Source organism: Entelurus aequoreus, linkage group LG15 (assembly GCF_033978785.1).
Source record: "Entelurus aequoreus isolate RoL-2023_Sb linkage group LG15, RoL_Eaeq_v1.1, whole genome shotgun sequence".
In the NCBI taxonomy this organism is placed as follows: Eukaryota; Metazoa; Chordata; class Actinopteri; order Syngnathiformes; family Syngnathidae; genus Entelurus; species Entelurus aequoreus.
In genome coordinates this window covers 9,251,736-9,266,305 of record NC_084745.1, presented here as the reverse complement: position 1 = coordinate 9,266,305, position 14,570 = coordinate 9,251,736, and the positions used below count along the sequence as shown (strand labels likewise).

The window sequence follows — 14,570 nt, the reverse complement described above, 5'->3', positions numbered from 1 at the left end:
GTCATTAGCTTCAACATTTCAACATGGTTACATTACACGTTTGCTCTTTTATGCCACTTTTTATGTTTTTCTTTAAATACATTTTTAAAATATATTTTTAGAATGTGCCTTCATCGGCAGAGATAGATGCCACATATTCCAAGCTAAATTACCACTTCAAAAATATCGTATTTATTTATTTGATTAAGTACCATCGTCCTATGCAGTGCCTCTGAATACCATCTATGCCGTAAAATTTGTCGTCATTTTGAGGACAGAAAAATATATTTTGCAAGCACAGACATATTTTGTAAAAAAAAAAAATAAAAATGTAAATGTTTGAGTGAAGATACGTGTATCATGTGCACAATAAAAGTGTTGTCATGTTTGCTTTTAATGCTTTCTGCAGTCAGACCGAGGCGCTCTCTTGCACCCCCTCTGTTCCCCCATCGCAACTTCACCCCTTTGCGCGTTCACCTGTTTTTTTTCTGCACTTGCTCAGATTTCTGTTCTGCGCTTGCGCAGGTTTTGACACACCGTTATATTTGTGTCAAAAAAGGCAACCAATCAGAGAACTGGATACGTGCGCTCTGATTGGCTGATTGTCTCCAATGAGATTGCACTGGAAAACTATTTTCAACATGGCGGCATTATACGGAGTTCGACAAACGACTTTAAAATGTCAGTATAGCTTTATTTATTCATTTAAAACATCCTAAACCAGAAGTGCAAAGCTGAAGTGACAGTAGTGATATAAGTATGTGTAAGGTCTCCATTTTAAAATAGGAGACCTTGGCTATCGTAATGTCGAGCGACCTCCAGGCTCTTTGCTCCTCTCTTTGCCCCGAGACAGACCCTCATATTCGGCCACTGCAGGCACCTTCATGCATGGAGCTTTTTTCGACGTGTAAAAGCTTTACATAATTTTCTTTACATTTTTACACCAAAATAGCTTGACACATGTTTCATTATATATTTTATTAATGTGTGACTAATAGTCGATTTTTTAACTATTTGTACATTTTAAATAATATTAGTTTGTATAAGCTATGTACATTTTTGTTTCACTAAAAATGTTTACTTTTAAATCACTGTTAATGTGATCTTGTGTTTACGTTTGCTCTGCTATTGCTTTTAGGACAATCAAGAAGGAAATGGACTTTCAAGACAATTAAAAGGACAACAGAGCAAAAAGAAATAGAAACAACGTGCAGGTTTGGCCGATCATCTGAAAGCATTTATTTTACCTGTTTATATATATAAGCAAAGTGCTGAGACTACTGCTGTTGGGATTAATTTATTGTCTTGATTGCAACTATTCCAAAATAGGGGAATATATATTTAGAGAAAAACTTGTGTCTGGGGGCTGGTATATCTGATTTTCAGGAACACTAACAAAAAACCTCACAATAATGTCTGATTGAATGTTAAAAACATTATGACAGACCGCCTTAAAAAACGGAATGGAAGTTTTAATTTTTTTACTGAATGAGACACCTAGAATGTACATGAAAAAAAAGGATGTGGGTTTTACAATATTAACTATGAACGATAAAACATTGAATATTGACAGCATATGAACGTCACACCCCTCTCCATCCACATATTTTACAATCAAGCAAAAGGCAACAAAAATGCAACAAACACAGAAATATGAACGCAAAGGGTAAAAAAAAACCCCACCTACAATCTGATGGATCACTAAGCTTAAAAACATTGTTGTAAAAATCTCCTTCCGCGTCTGTCCCTGACACCCGCATTTCAGGCTGACACTCTGTGAAAACGCTCCCCACCCACACTGCTTGGTGCCTGGTCTGAGCTGCTGTGACTTAGATTACCATAGTAACTAATTAGATTACCATAGTAACTAATTAGATTACCATAGTAACTAGTATATCGTGCAAAAGTGCAGATTCCAACCATTGAAATACTTTGTATAGTTCAAGAGTCAGACTTACGGTCATTTGAAAACATCGCTGCACATCATAATTAAAAAATTATTTGGGAATGTCCGGCGGGACAGATTGAAAAGCTTAATGGGCCGCATGTGGCCCCCGGGCCTTAATTTGCCCAGGTCTGTGTTACTGTATGGATTCCAAAAAGAACGACCATGAAGACTTCTCTTTTTGAAACATCTGGATTGTCTCCAGCGTGTTTCTGAGACTACACATATTAATAACTACCTCGTCTAGTGAGTTTGCAAAACTGATTGTTGTATTACACCATTACATTTGATCTAAAAACGAACTAATAATGCAACCATCATATATTATTTCTCCATAAACTACTTAACTATTAAATAATAACTTTAAAATCATTTTCCTTCCTTTATAAGGAGAATCACGGTCTCTACAGTTAATAAAAAATATTTAATGACTAAATAATTCTTACAAAATGTAATACATAACATGTAGGTATCCTAAAAACCTTATTGCTGAAATTTACTGCATATTTAAAGTCATATGACAGGGAAAGAAAAAAAAACAGTTAACCAGAATGCTGGACAATTTAGGTTCGTTAGAGTATAAAGTAGTTCACTATATTTAAAAATAGGATGATGTTTGATAAGAAATTATCGAGTTCGAGCCCATTATCGAATCCTCTTATCAAACCGATTCCTTATTGATTCTCTTATCGAATCCAGATAGGTTGTTGCATATGGAAAAAAACACAATATTTGGTTTAACGAAAGCTCACTTTTATTTTATAATAAAAAAAATATATATAGACTGTTACCCACCATAAAAAAAAATATATATATATATATATATATATATATATATATATATATATATATATATATATATATATATATATATATGTGTATATTGACTGTTGTTACCCAAAGTATATTAAGTGGGATTTTTCAGAAAGACAAATACTGTATATACAGTAACACAACAACAACCTGTCTCTGTGATCACTATAGGTGTATAAATAATAATATAGTGTTAAATAAAATCAGTCCCTTGGGCACAAAACTGAAAATAATACAGCTCTCCAAAAAGTGCACTTCTGCTGCTATTGGAACATACTAACTACACACACTATGACACTAAGAACACCACAGTCATCAATCAACAATTCTTCCCCCCTTACATGAGAGCGAAGCCTGGCAATAATTGCATATTGCCTGTTCTGCCCTCACTATGCGTGTTGAGGTTATACAGCTTGGCAGACAGCTAACAAACAATCCAAAGCACATTAATCCATTTAGGCTCTTTATTGTTGTTGATCTTGCTTTGTCTTTTCCTATCTTTACTTTTGTCTTGCACTGGACTGTTATTTTTTATTTTTTTTAAACTGAAATACACACAATGACAAATGTATAAGCTATGTGATTCAATTAACATACTGAAATGTAATACACAATATGTAAATATTAGCTTCACACAAATATACAGTACTATCAAACAAATACTTCTGAGTGTTGAAACTATTTCGATGGTGGAAATACACGACTGGCAGCCATTTTAAGTCCTCAAAACATCCATTGAAACAGTGCACAAAAATCGTTTTTCAATAAACATCTTAGTATTAAATTTAACCACTTTCCACCTTAATATTGAGTTACATAAACAAGTTAAACAGTTTACTTACAGACTTATCTTTTCCAAGGCTTGTAAGAGCTAACACAACTTGTCTACTTCTCAATTGTCTCAACCCGGAAGTGCCCAAACTAATGATGCTTAGTATTTTCATATCGCCACAAGGTGTCAGTAAGAGTCTACAATCAAATGGGCATAACATTGCAGATCCCACAGGGCATTTCCTGTACGTGGGAAGAGATTTGTTCCCAGGGATTCCAATAAAGAACCAACTCTTTTTCTTTACTATAGTGGCCTCGATAATGAGAACCGGTTCTCAAAAAGGGATTCGGTTCCATGGAATCGGTTCTTTTCTTATCGAACAACCGGGAGAACCGATTTCGAACATCATCCCTAAAATAAACACTGAATTTTTAAACACGCGTATTTTGCTAACATTTTTTCAATTAAAATGTCAGCATAATTTGATGTGAAAAAATTCAGTTCACAAAATTCAAACGCTAAAAAAATGTAAATACATCAATGCAATGTCCAAAAAAAAAGCTTTCTTAAAAAAGACGCAAGCTAACTTCCATAGGGCACGACAGAGCGCATCTGTCTGACTGGTTAGAAATCAGTAAATATTGACTGTTAATATGGATAAAGCAAACAGTCTGTCGTGCACAAAATACATATATATTTGCTCAAAACTTTTTTCGCTTGAGTTTAATTTTTTTTTATAAAATAATGTCAGTGTTTGCAAAATATATTTTCCTGTCCTCAAAAATTAAAAGCATTTTGGAGGCCGTACTTGCTTGGTGCGAAAGGTTTGCAGCTGCTGTAGCAGCTGTGTCACCCTTCGGCCACTAGAGGGAGACAGCGAGCGCAGCATGAATCGAGGCTTCAGCTTCCACAATGACAGTGTTGTTACACTAAATTGTGAGGTGACGCTTCCTCCTCCAAGACGTCACAGGCATGTTACCATGGTGATGACGCTGCTTTGTTCATGTCACAATCAAAGAGGAAGTGAGGCTGTAGTACTTAAGAAATGTGACAACACCCTCGTACTTTCTGGTTGCAAATGACTTCTTGTAGGACAACCAGTCTGTCATTTCCCACTTTTTAAACGTCCTGGTATGTCCCTTTGGGGCGCTTCTCTCGAGATGCTGAAATGAAAAACGGACTATTCCAGACTTTCCTGGGGCTTCCGCGAACTCACCAGACGGACGTTCCTGTCATTCCTTCTCTTGAATTTCAGCAGAGACAGAATGAGAGCAGTGAGTCATGGCCCTGACTCGCACCTGTTCAGTGTTGAAATGAAAACAACATGCGGCGTGCTCACCTGCGCGTGGATTACGCTTGGCAATCACATCCCGATATTGTGCGACTATAGGCTCACGTCTCAGGGTGAACATGTGACCTCATTACCTTCCCCGAGGTGCACGCAACATTTGGGGTCAAGGCTCACCAAGGCCCTGCGGCACATTTTTTAGCCCCGAGTCTTGTCTTAACAGGCTCGTGCTGCCATGTCTGGGAGAAAGGACAGGAGGTCAGCATGTGTGTTCGAAGTGCAGCCATGTGGAAAGTTCTAGAAAAAGTGACGTCATTTTCCAAATCTGCAAGTTAAGTGTAGTTGAGTTTTCCCCCTGACAGTGGAGACTTTTTCCTTTTGGAATGAAGGAAAGTGAAGCAACTCTTAAACACTCCCGTCCTTTTAAAAAAAAACACAAACTGAGGCAGCAAGTAGAATGTTTGGAAATATCTGCAATTAAGTTAACCCTTCAAAGCCACCCTTACCGTGAAAAGTCAACATTCAAGTACTTTAAAATGCATCACATGTGTTCTGCTGTTTTTAGGAAGCTACTGCAAAAACACCAGTCAAAGATTCTCTATCATGACAGGAATGCTCTTCTGTTTTCCGGAATGTACTCCAAAATCGCTAGATAAAGATTCCTCTGATAGGTTTTTTTGCTGTTTTTAAAGACTTACTGCAAAAACAATAGTCTAATATGACAGAATGATGCTTCTGTTTTTTAGGAATATACGGCAAAAACACAGTTCAAAGATCCTACAGTCCGGCAAAACATTTGTCAAAGATCCTACAGTATATATGAGTGGTGCTTTAGTTTTTTTAATTAATCTACTGCAAAAACAATAGTCAAATATGGTCTAAAATGACAAAAGGATGCTGCTGTTTTTAGGAATGTATGGCAAAAACACCACTCAAAGATCCTACAGTCCAGCACAAACATTGGTCAAAGATCCTACAGTATACATGACTAGTGCTTTGGTTTTTTTGTATTTAATCTGCTGCAAAAACAATAGTCAAATATGGTCTAAAATGACGGAAGGATGCTGCTGTTTTTAGGAATGTACGGCAAAAACACTGGTCAAAGATCCTACAGTCCGGTAAAAACATTGGTCAAAGATCTTACGGTGTATATTAGTAGTGCTTTAGTTGCTTTTGTTTTTTTTGCGATTTACTGCAAAAACAATAGTCAAATATGGTCTAAAATGACAAAAGGATGCTGCTGTTTTTAGGAATATATGGCAAAAACACCAGTCAAAGATCCTAGAGTACAGCAAAAACACCAGTCAAAGATCCTACAGTCCAGCAAAAACATCGGTCAAAGATCCTACAGTATATATGACTAGTGCTTTAGTTTTTTTGTATTTAATCTGCTGCAAAAACAATAGTCAAATATGGTCTAAAATGACAGAAGGATGCTGCTGTTTTTAGGAATATACGGCAAAAACACCAGTCAAAGATCCTACAGTCCGGCAAAAACATTGGTCAAAGATCTTACAGTGTATATTAGTAGTGCTTTAGTTGTTTTTGTTTTTTTTTGCGATTTACTGCAAAAACAATAGTCAAATATGGTCTAAAATGACAAAAGGATGCTGCTGTTTTTAGGAATATATGGCAAAAACACCAGTCAAAGATCCTAGAGTACAGCAAAAACACCAGTCAAAGATCCTACAGTCCAGCAAAAACATCGGTCAAAGATCCTACAGTATATATGACTAGTGCTTTGTTTTTTTTGTATTTAATCTGCTGCAAAAACAATAGTCAAATATGGTCTAAAATGACAGAAGGATGCTGCTGTTTTTAGGAATGTACGGCAAAAACACCGGTCAAAGATCCTACAGTCCGGCAAAAACATTGGTCAAAGATCTTACAGTGTATATTAGTAGTGCTTTAGTTGCTTTTGGGTTTTTTTTGCGATTTACTGCAAAAACAATAGTCAAATATGGTCTAAAGTGACAAAAGGATGCTGCTGTTTTTAGGAATGTATGGCAAAAACACCAGTCAAAGATCCTAGAGTACAGCAAAAACACCAGTCAAAGATCCTGCAGTCCAGCAAAAACATCGGTCAAAGATCCTACAGTATATATGACTAGTGCTTTAGTTTTTTTGTATTTAATCTGCTGCAAAAACAATAGTCAAATATGGTCTAAAATGACAGAAGGATGCTGCTGTTTTTAGGAATATACGGCAAAAACACCGGTCAAAGATCCTACAGTCCGGCAAAAACATTGGTCAAAGATCTTGCAGTGTATATTAGTAGTGCTTTAGTTGTTTTTGTTTTTTTTGCGATTTACTGCAAAAACAATAGTCAAATATGGTCTAAAATGACAAAAGGATGTTGCTGTTTTTAGGAATATATGGCAAAAACACCAGTCAAAGATCCTAGAATACAGCAAAAACACCAGTCAAAGATCCTACAGTCCAGCAAAAACATCGGTCAAAGATCCTACAGTATATATGACTAGTGCTTTAGTTTTTTTGTATTTAATCTGCTGCAAAAACAATAGTCAAATATGGTCTAAAATGACAGAAGGATGCTGCTGTTTTTAGGAATATACGGCAAAAACACCAGTCAAAGATCCTACTGTCCGGCAAAAACATTGGTCAAAGATCTTACAGTGTATATTAGTAGTGCTTTAGTTGTTTTTGTTTTTTTTGCGATTTACTGCAAAAACAATAGTCAAATATGGTCTAAAATGACAAAAGGATGCTGCTGTTTTTAAGAATATATGGCAAAAACACCAGTCAAAGATCCTAGAATACAGCAAAAACACCAGTCAAAGATCCTACAGTCCAGCAAAAACATCGGTCAAAGATCCTACAGTATATATGACTAGTGTTTTAGTTTTTTTGTATTTAATCTGCTGCCAAAACAATAGTCAAATATGGTCTAACATGACAGAAGGATGCTGCTGTTTTTAGGAATGTACGGCAAAAACACCAGTCAAAGATCCTACAGTCCGGCAAAAACATTGGTCAAAGATCTTACAGTGTATATTAGTAGTGCTTAAGTTGTTGTTTTTTGCAATTTACTGCAAAAACAATAGTCAAATATGGTCTAAAATGACAAAAGGATGCTGCTGTTTTTAGGAATGTATGGCAAAAACACCAGTCAAAGATCCTACTGTACGGCAAAAACACCAGTCAAAGACCCTACAACAGGGGTCACCAACCTTTTTGAAACCAAGAGCTACTTCTTGGGTACTGATTAATGCGAAGGGCTACCAGTTTGATACACACTTAAATAAATTGCCAGAAATAGCCAATTTGCTCAATTTACCTTTAACTCTATGTTATTATTAATAATTAATGATATTTACACTTAATTGAACGGTTTAAAAGAGGAGAAAACACGAAAAAAATGACAATTAAATTTTGAAACCGTTTATCTTCAATTTCGACTCTTTAAAATTCAAAATTCAACCGAAAAAAAGAAGAGAAAAACTAGCTAATTCAAATCTTTTTGAAAAAATTAAAAAAATAATTTATGGAACATCATTAGTAATTTTTCCTGATTAAGATTCATTTTAGGATTTTGATGACATGTTTTAAATAGGTTAAAATCCAATCTACACTTTGTTAGAATAAAAAATTGGACCAAGCTGTATTTCTAACAAAGACAAATCATTATTTCTTCTAGATTTTACAAAACAAAAATTTTAAAAGAAATTCAAAAGACTTTGAAATAAGATTTAAATGTGATTCTACAGATTTTCTAGATTTGCCAGAATAATTTTTTTTGAATTTTAATCATAATAAGTTTGAAGAAATATTTCACAAATATTATTCGTCGAAAAAACAGAAGCTAAAATGAAGAATTTAATTAAAATTTATTGATTATTCTTTACAATAAAAACAATAAGTTTACTTGAACATTGATTTAAATTGTCAGGAAAAAAGAGGAAGGAATTTAAAAGGTAAAAAGGTATATGTGTTTAAAAATCCTAAAATCATTTTTAAGGTTGTATTTTTTCTCCAAAATTGTCTTTCTGAAAGTTATAAGAAGCAAAGTAAAAAAATAAATGAATTTATTTAAACAAGTGAAGACCAAGTCTTTAAAATATTTTCTTGGATTTTCAAATTCTATTTGAGTTTTGTCTCTCTTGGAATTAAAAATGTCGAGCAAAGCGAGACCAGCTTGCTAGTAAATAAAAAAATTTAAAAAAATAGAGGCAGCTCACTGGTAAGTGCTGCTATTTGAGCTATTTTTAGAACAGGCCAGCAGGCTACACATCTGGTCCTTACGGGCTACCTGGTGCCCGCGGGCACCGCGTTGGTGACCCCTGCCCTACAGTGTGCATCCATCCATCCATTTTCTACCTCTTGTCCATCTCGGGGTTGCATATATGACAAAACACCAGTCAAAGATCCTACAGTATATATGAGTAGTGCTTTACTGTTTTTTAATCAATCTACTGCAGAAACAATAGTCAAATATGGCCTCATGTGACAGAAGGATGCTGCTGTTTTTAGGAATCTACAGTACAACAAAAACACCATTCAAAGACTCTGCTGTACGGGAAAAACACCAGTGAAAGATCCTACGGTATATATGACAAGAGTGCTTTACTGTTGTTTTTTCATCAATCTAAAGCAAAAACAATAGTCAAATATGGTTTAAAATGACAGAAAGATGCTGCTGTTTTTAGGAATATACAACAAAAACACCGGTCAAAGATCTTACAGTGTATGTGAGTAGTGCTTTAGTTGTTGTTGTTTTTTATCAATCTACTGCAAAAACAATAGTCAAATATGGTCTAAAATGACAAAAGGATGCTGCTGTTTTTAGGAATGTATGGGAAAAACACCACTCAAAGATCCTACAGTAAGGCAAAAACACCAGTCAAAGACCCTACAGTGTGCATCCATTCATCCATTTTCTACCTCTTGTCCCTCTAGGGGTTGCGCATATAACTATTGTTTCTACTATGGTTAAGAGGAGAGTATATTTACAGCTAGAATTCACCAACTCAAGTATTTCATATATATATATATATATATATATATATAATACTTGACTTTCAGTGAATTCTAGCTATATATATATATATATATATATATATATATATATATATATATATATATATATATATATATATATATATATATATATATATATATATGTGACGGTCCACAACTGTATGTGGCAAAATGCAGCTCCACACTGCTGTTGCTTCAACATATCACTGGCACCAGGTGGATTATGAATTTCTTTTATTACAGTGCAAAACAGTGCAAATTGTGAGACTGTGAGTCCACTTGGGTCACGGGATTATCAATTGGAAGGCGTCACAGTTCTGAGCACTTCCCGCAGGTAAAGTACATACCACTTCTCGCCAGCAACAGGCACTGTTGCAACACTTCATTCATAATTTAATCAAGCATAATGAACGTCTGTTTCTACACCGTTACATATATATATATATATATATATATATATATATATATATATATATATATATATATATATATATATATATATATATATATATATATATATATATATATTGATTTTATTATATAAATAAAAGAAATACTTGAATTTTAGTGTTCATTTATTTACACATATACACACACACAACACTCATCTACTCATTGTTGTACTTGAAAGTACAATGCTTTGTAAAGGGTTGAATTGTCCATCCTCTTTCTATTCTCTGTCACTATTTTTGTAACCATGCTGAACGCCCTCTCTGATGATGCATTGCTGTGTGGCACGCACAAAAGTGCTTTCATCAAATGCACGAGAGTGTGGAATCTTCCATCTCTCCCTAGCATGGCCCAAAACCGGTCAATCCTTGCTTCCTGGGGAAGATCTTCCCTGGCAAGCAATTGGTACTCCAGTACTTGTACCCGGAGGCTGGTCAGGTCCAATCGCAGTTGCGGCAGACTTTTTTTTTTGGGGCGTGGCCTCCAGCTCCGGCTGAATACCGGGAGTTTGTCGGGAGAAAATCTCTGTCGGGAGGTTGTCGGGAGAGGCGCTGAATATCGGGATTCTCCCGCTAAAAACGAGAGGGTTGGCAAGTATGCCAATCACCGGGCCACGGCCCGGTACCGGTCCGTGGACCGATTGGTACCGGGCCGCACAAGAAATAAATAAAAAATATATATATATATAAAATATATATATATTTATATATATATATATATATTTATATATATATATATACACACACCGTAATTTCCGGACTATAAGCCGTACCTGACTATAAGCCGCACCAGCTAAATTTAGGGGAAAATACAGATTGCTCCATATATAAGCCGCACCCGACTATAAGCCGCAGGGTTTTGATGTGTAATTACCGTAGTATATAGGGGTTCCTGCTACCACGGAGGGGATTGTCGGGACAGAGATGACTGTTTGGGAACGCAAAGCGTCCCGTTTATTAACAATAAATCTTTCAATCATTCAATCAAACTTTCACATCTTTGACATGGCGAACAGCATTCATGCAGAGTACAAATAATACAACGGTGCAAAGTAATACAAAGTGCTCGCCTGTACGTTATCAAAATAACCAGCCTACCGGTATATGAAAAGTCAGTCTTTAATCATTGTGTCATCGTCTTCCTCCTGCGTACTAAAACCACCGAAATCCTCTTCGTCGGTGTCGGAGAAGAACAGGCCGTAAATAAGCCGCACCCTTGTATAAGCCGCAGGGACCAGAACGAGGGGAAAAAGTAGCGGCTTATAGTCCGGAAATTACGGTACATATATTTTATTTTTTTATTTTATTAAATCAACATAAAAAACAAAATGTTTACATTATATATCAATATAGATCAATACAGTCTGCAGGGATACAGTCTGTAAGCACACATGATTGTATTTCTTTATGACAAAAATTTTAAAAAAAAAATACCATAACCCCCACCTAGTCAAAGATCCTGTGTTAGAGTCTTTTGTTTTTAGAACCTACTGCAAAAATGCTAGTCGAAGATCTTGTAAATGACAAGAGCATTCTGCTGTTTTTAGGAATCTACTTCAAGAAGTGAAAGATCTCCTGACAGGAGTGCTCTGCTGTTTTCCAGTATTCTACTGCAAAAACGTGAGTCAAAGATCCTCTATATGACAGAAGCGCTGTGCTGTTTTTAGGAAAATACTACAAAAACACTATTCAAAGTTTTTCTATATGAAAGAAGAGCTGCACTGTTTCTAAGGACCTACTGCAAAAACGTCATTCAAATAGCTGCTTTACGACAAAAACACTCTGCTATTTTTTGGAATCTACTCCCACAATAGTAGGAACAGATGCCCTGACAGGTTTTGGCTTTTTTAAGGACCTACTGTAAAAAATATTCTGAAAAGACCCTTGTTCTACTGTTTTTAGTAGTCTACTGCAAACAATGTGCCTAACGGCTGTTTTCCAGTATTCTACTGCTAAAACGTGAGTCAACAGAAGCGCTGTGCTGTTTTTAGGAATGCAGTGCAAAAGCAGAGAGCAAATTAACAATTGCACTTTCCGAACAAGTCCTCCTCAGCCATGAGATCCGCCGTGCTGTCTTTAGAACCTGAACCCCCCTGCGGACGGATCACTGTGGCTTCGGGACAAAGGCGCGTTTGTGTCTCACCTGGCGTTTTGTCCCACGCGGCGACGCTGATGGCGAGCAGGAAGCAGGCCCGGATGCACAACGCTGACATTATTTGCTTCTCACACACGCTCAAAGTGGGACTTCAGGCTTCAGTCCATTCTTCTTCTTCGCTGGGGTGTGCAGGTTTATATCCCTCTCTGTGGTCTGACATCACACGACAAGAACAAAAGAAAAAGAAGCCATAATTACAGAGAGTTCCTGGCCGACGATGACACAGGAGGACGAATGACGTGACGGAACATGTGCGAGAGCTCTTTGAGAAAAGCCCAGTTTGGATCCAGGAGGGTTTTTCTCCGAGCTCCCTTTTCATCACCGCTCGCTGTCTTTCCTCTGCATCTTTTCATCTCCAAAAAGCATGTTGTCTTTTCATCTCAGATAGAGCCTTTGAGAAGCAGCGCACTGATAAAACACGAAGAATAACACGACAAGCGCTCACTATCAGCTGCTGCTTGATCACTTTAACTCCTGAAAGAATGAGGACCGCCACTGATCAATCAAAGAGCAGAAGGACATCTAATCACATCCTCCTCTTAGTCCTGGCAGCCAGCGACAGATATGTATTGATTTGTTATCAATAGTGTGACAGCCAGCTCCTCAATTTACCTTCTGATCACTCTCACCGAAAATATTCACTTTCCAACCTGGCTGCGACAAGTTTGAGGGAGTGGGATTTCGGGAAGTCTCTGGGAGGCATGAGACTGCCAGAGAGAGAGTCTTCAGGAAGTACATGTAAATAGTTCAAGGTCTGAGAATCCTTGTGAGGGGTGAGATCACAGGAAGTCTGCTTGGAGTGAAACATCAGAAAGTGTGTTAGGAGTGAAAGATCAAAAAGTTTGAAGAGTAAAACATCAGACCGTTTGAGGGGTGAAATATCCAAAAGTTTGAGTAGTGAAACATCCGAAAATTTGAGTAGGGAAACAAGAATGTTTGAGGAGTAAAACATCCAAAAGCTTGAAGAGTAAAACATCCAAAAGTTTAAAGAGTGAAAGATCAGAAAGTTTGAGGAGTGAAACATCAGAAAGTTTGAGGAGTGAAACATTAGAAAGTTTGAGGAGTGAGACATCAGAAAGTTGGAGGAGCAAAACATCAGAAAGTTGGAGTGAAACATCACAAAGTTTGAGGAGTGAAACATCAGAACGTTTGAGGAGTAAAACATCAGAAAGTTTAATGAGTATATATCAGACAGTTTAAGGAGTATATATCAGACAGTTTAAGGAGTATATATCAGACAGTTTAAGGAGTATATATCAGACAGTTTAGGGATGGATCATCAGAAAGTTTGTAAGGAGTGAAACATCTGAGAGTCTGGAATGAAACATTATAAAGACAAAGGAGTAAAAAAATGAAAGTTTGAGGAATGAAACATCAGAAAGTTTGAGGAGTGAAACATTAGAAAGTTTGATGAGCAAAACATCAGAAAGTTTGTGTGTAGAGAAACATCAAAAGTTTGTGAAGAGTGGGAATCATCAGAAAGTTTGAGGAGCGAAACATCAGAAAATGTAGGGTGGATCATCAGAAAGTTTGTAAGAAGTGAAACATCTGAGAGTCTGTGACATGAAACATCATAAAGACAGGAGTAAAAAAATGAAAGTTTAAGGAGTGAAACATCAGAAAGTTTGAGGAGTGAAACATTAGAAAGTTTGAGGAGTAAGACATCAGAACGTTGGAGGAGCGAAACATCAGAAAGTTAGAGGAGTGAAACATCAGAACGTTTGAGGAGTGAAACATCAGAACGTTTGAGGAGTGAAACATCAGAACGTTTGATGAGTGAAACATCAGAAAGTTTGAGGAGTGAAACATCAGAATGTTTGAGTGAAACATCAGAAAGTTTGAGGAGTAAAACATCAGAAAGTTTAATGAGTATATATCAGACAGTTTAAGGAGTATATATCAGACAGTTTAGGGATGGATCATCAGAAAGTTTGTAAGGAGTGAAACATCTAAGAGTCTGGAATGAAACATCATAAAGACAAAGGAGTAAAAAAATGAAAGTTTGAGGAATGAAACATCAGAAAGTTTGAGGAGTGAAACATTAGAAAGTTTGATGAGCAAAACATCAGAAAGTTTGTGTGTAGAGAAACATCAAAAGTTTGTGAAGAGTGGGAATCATCAGAAAGTTTGAGGAGCGAAACATCAGAAAATTTAGGGTGGATCATCAGAAA

General features: G+C 36.4%; 1 protein-coding gene across 1 annotated transcript in view; it reads left to right on the top strand.

Moving 5' to 3' along the window:
- Nucleotides 1-758: 758 nt before the first annotated feature.
- LOC133629759 (gamma-aminobutyric acid receptor subunit rho-3) overlaps nt 759-14,570 on the top strand; it is a 54,920-nt gene continuing 41,108 nt past the window's right edge. The window contains exons 1-4 of the mRNA XM_062020733.1: nt 759-886; nt 1,118-1,193; nt 10,039-10,129; nt 11,792-11,864. The gene's annotated coding sequence lies outside the window, so the exon portion shown is untranslated. The remainder of the gene's footprint in view (nt 887-1,117; nt 1,194-10,038; nt 10,130-11,791; nt 11,865-14,570) is intronic.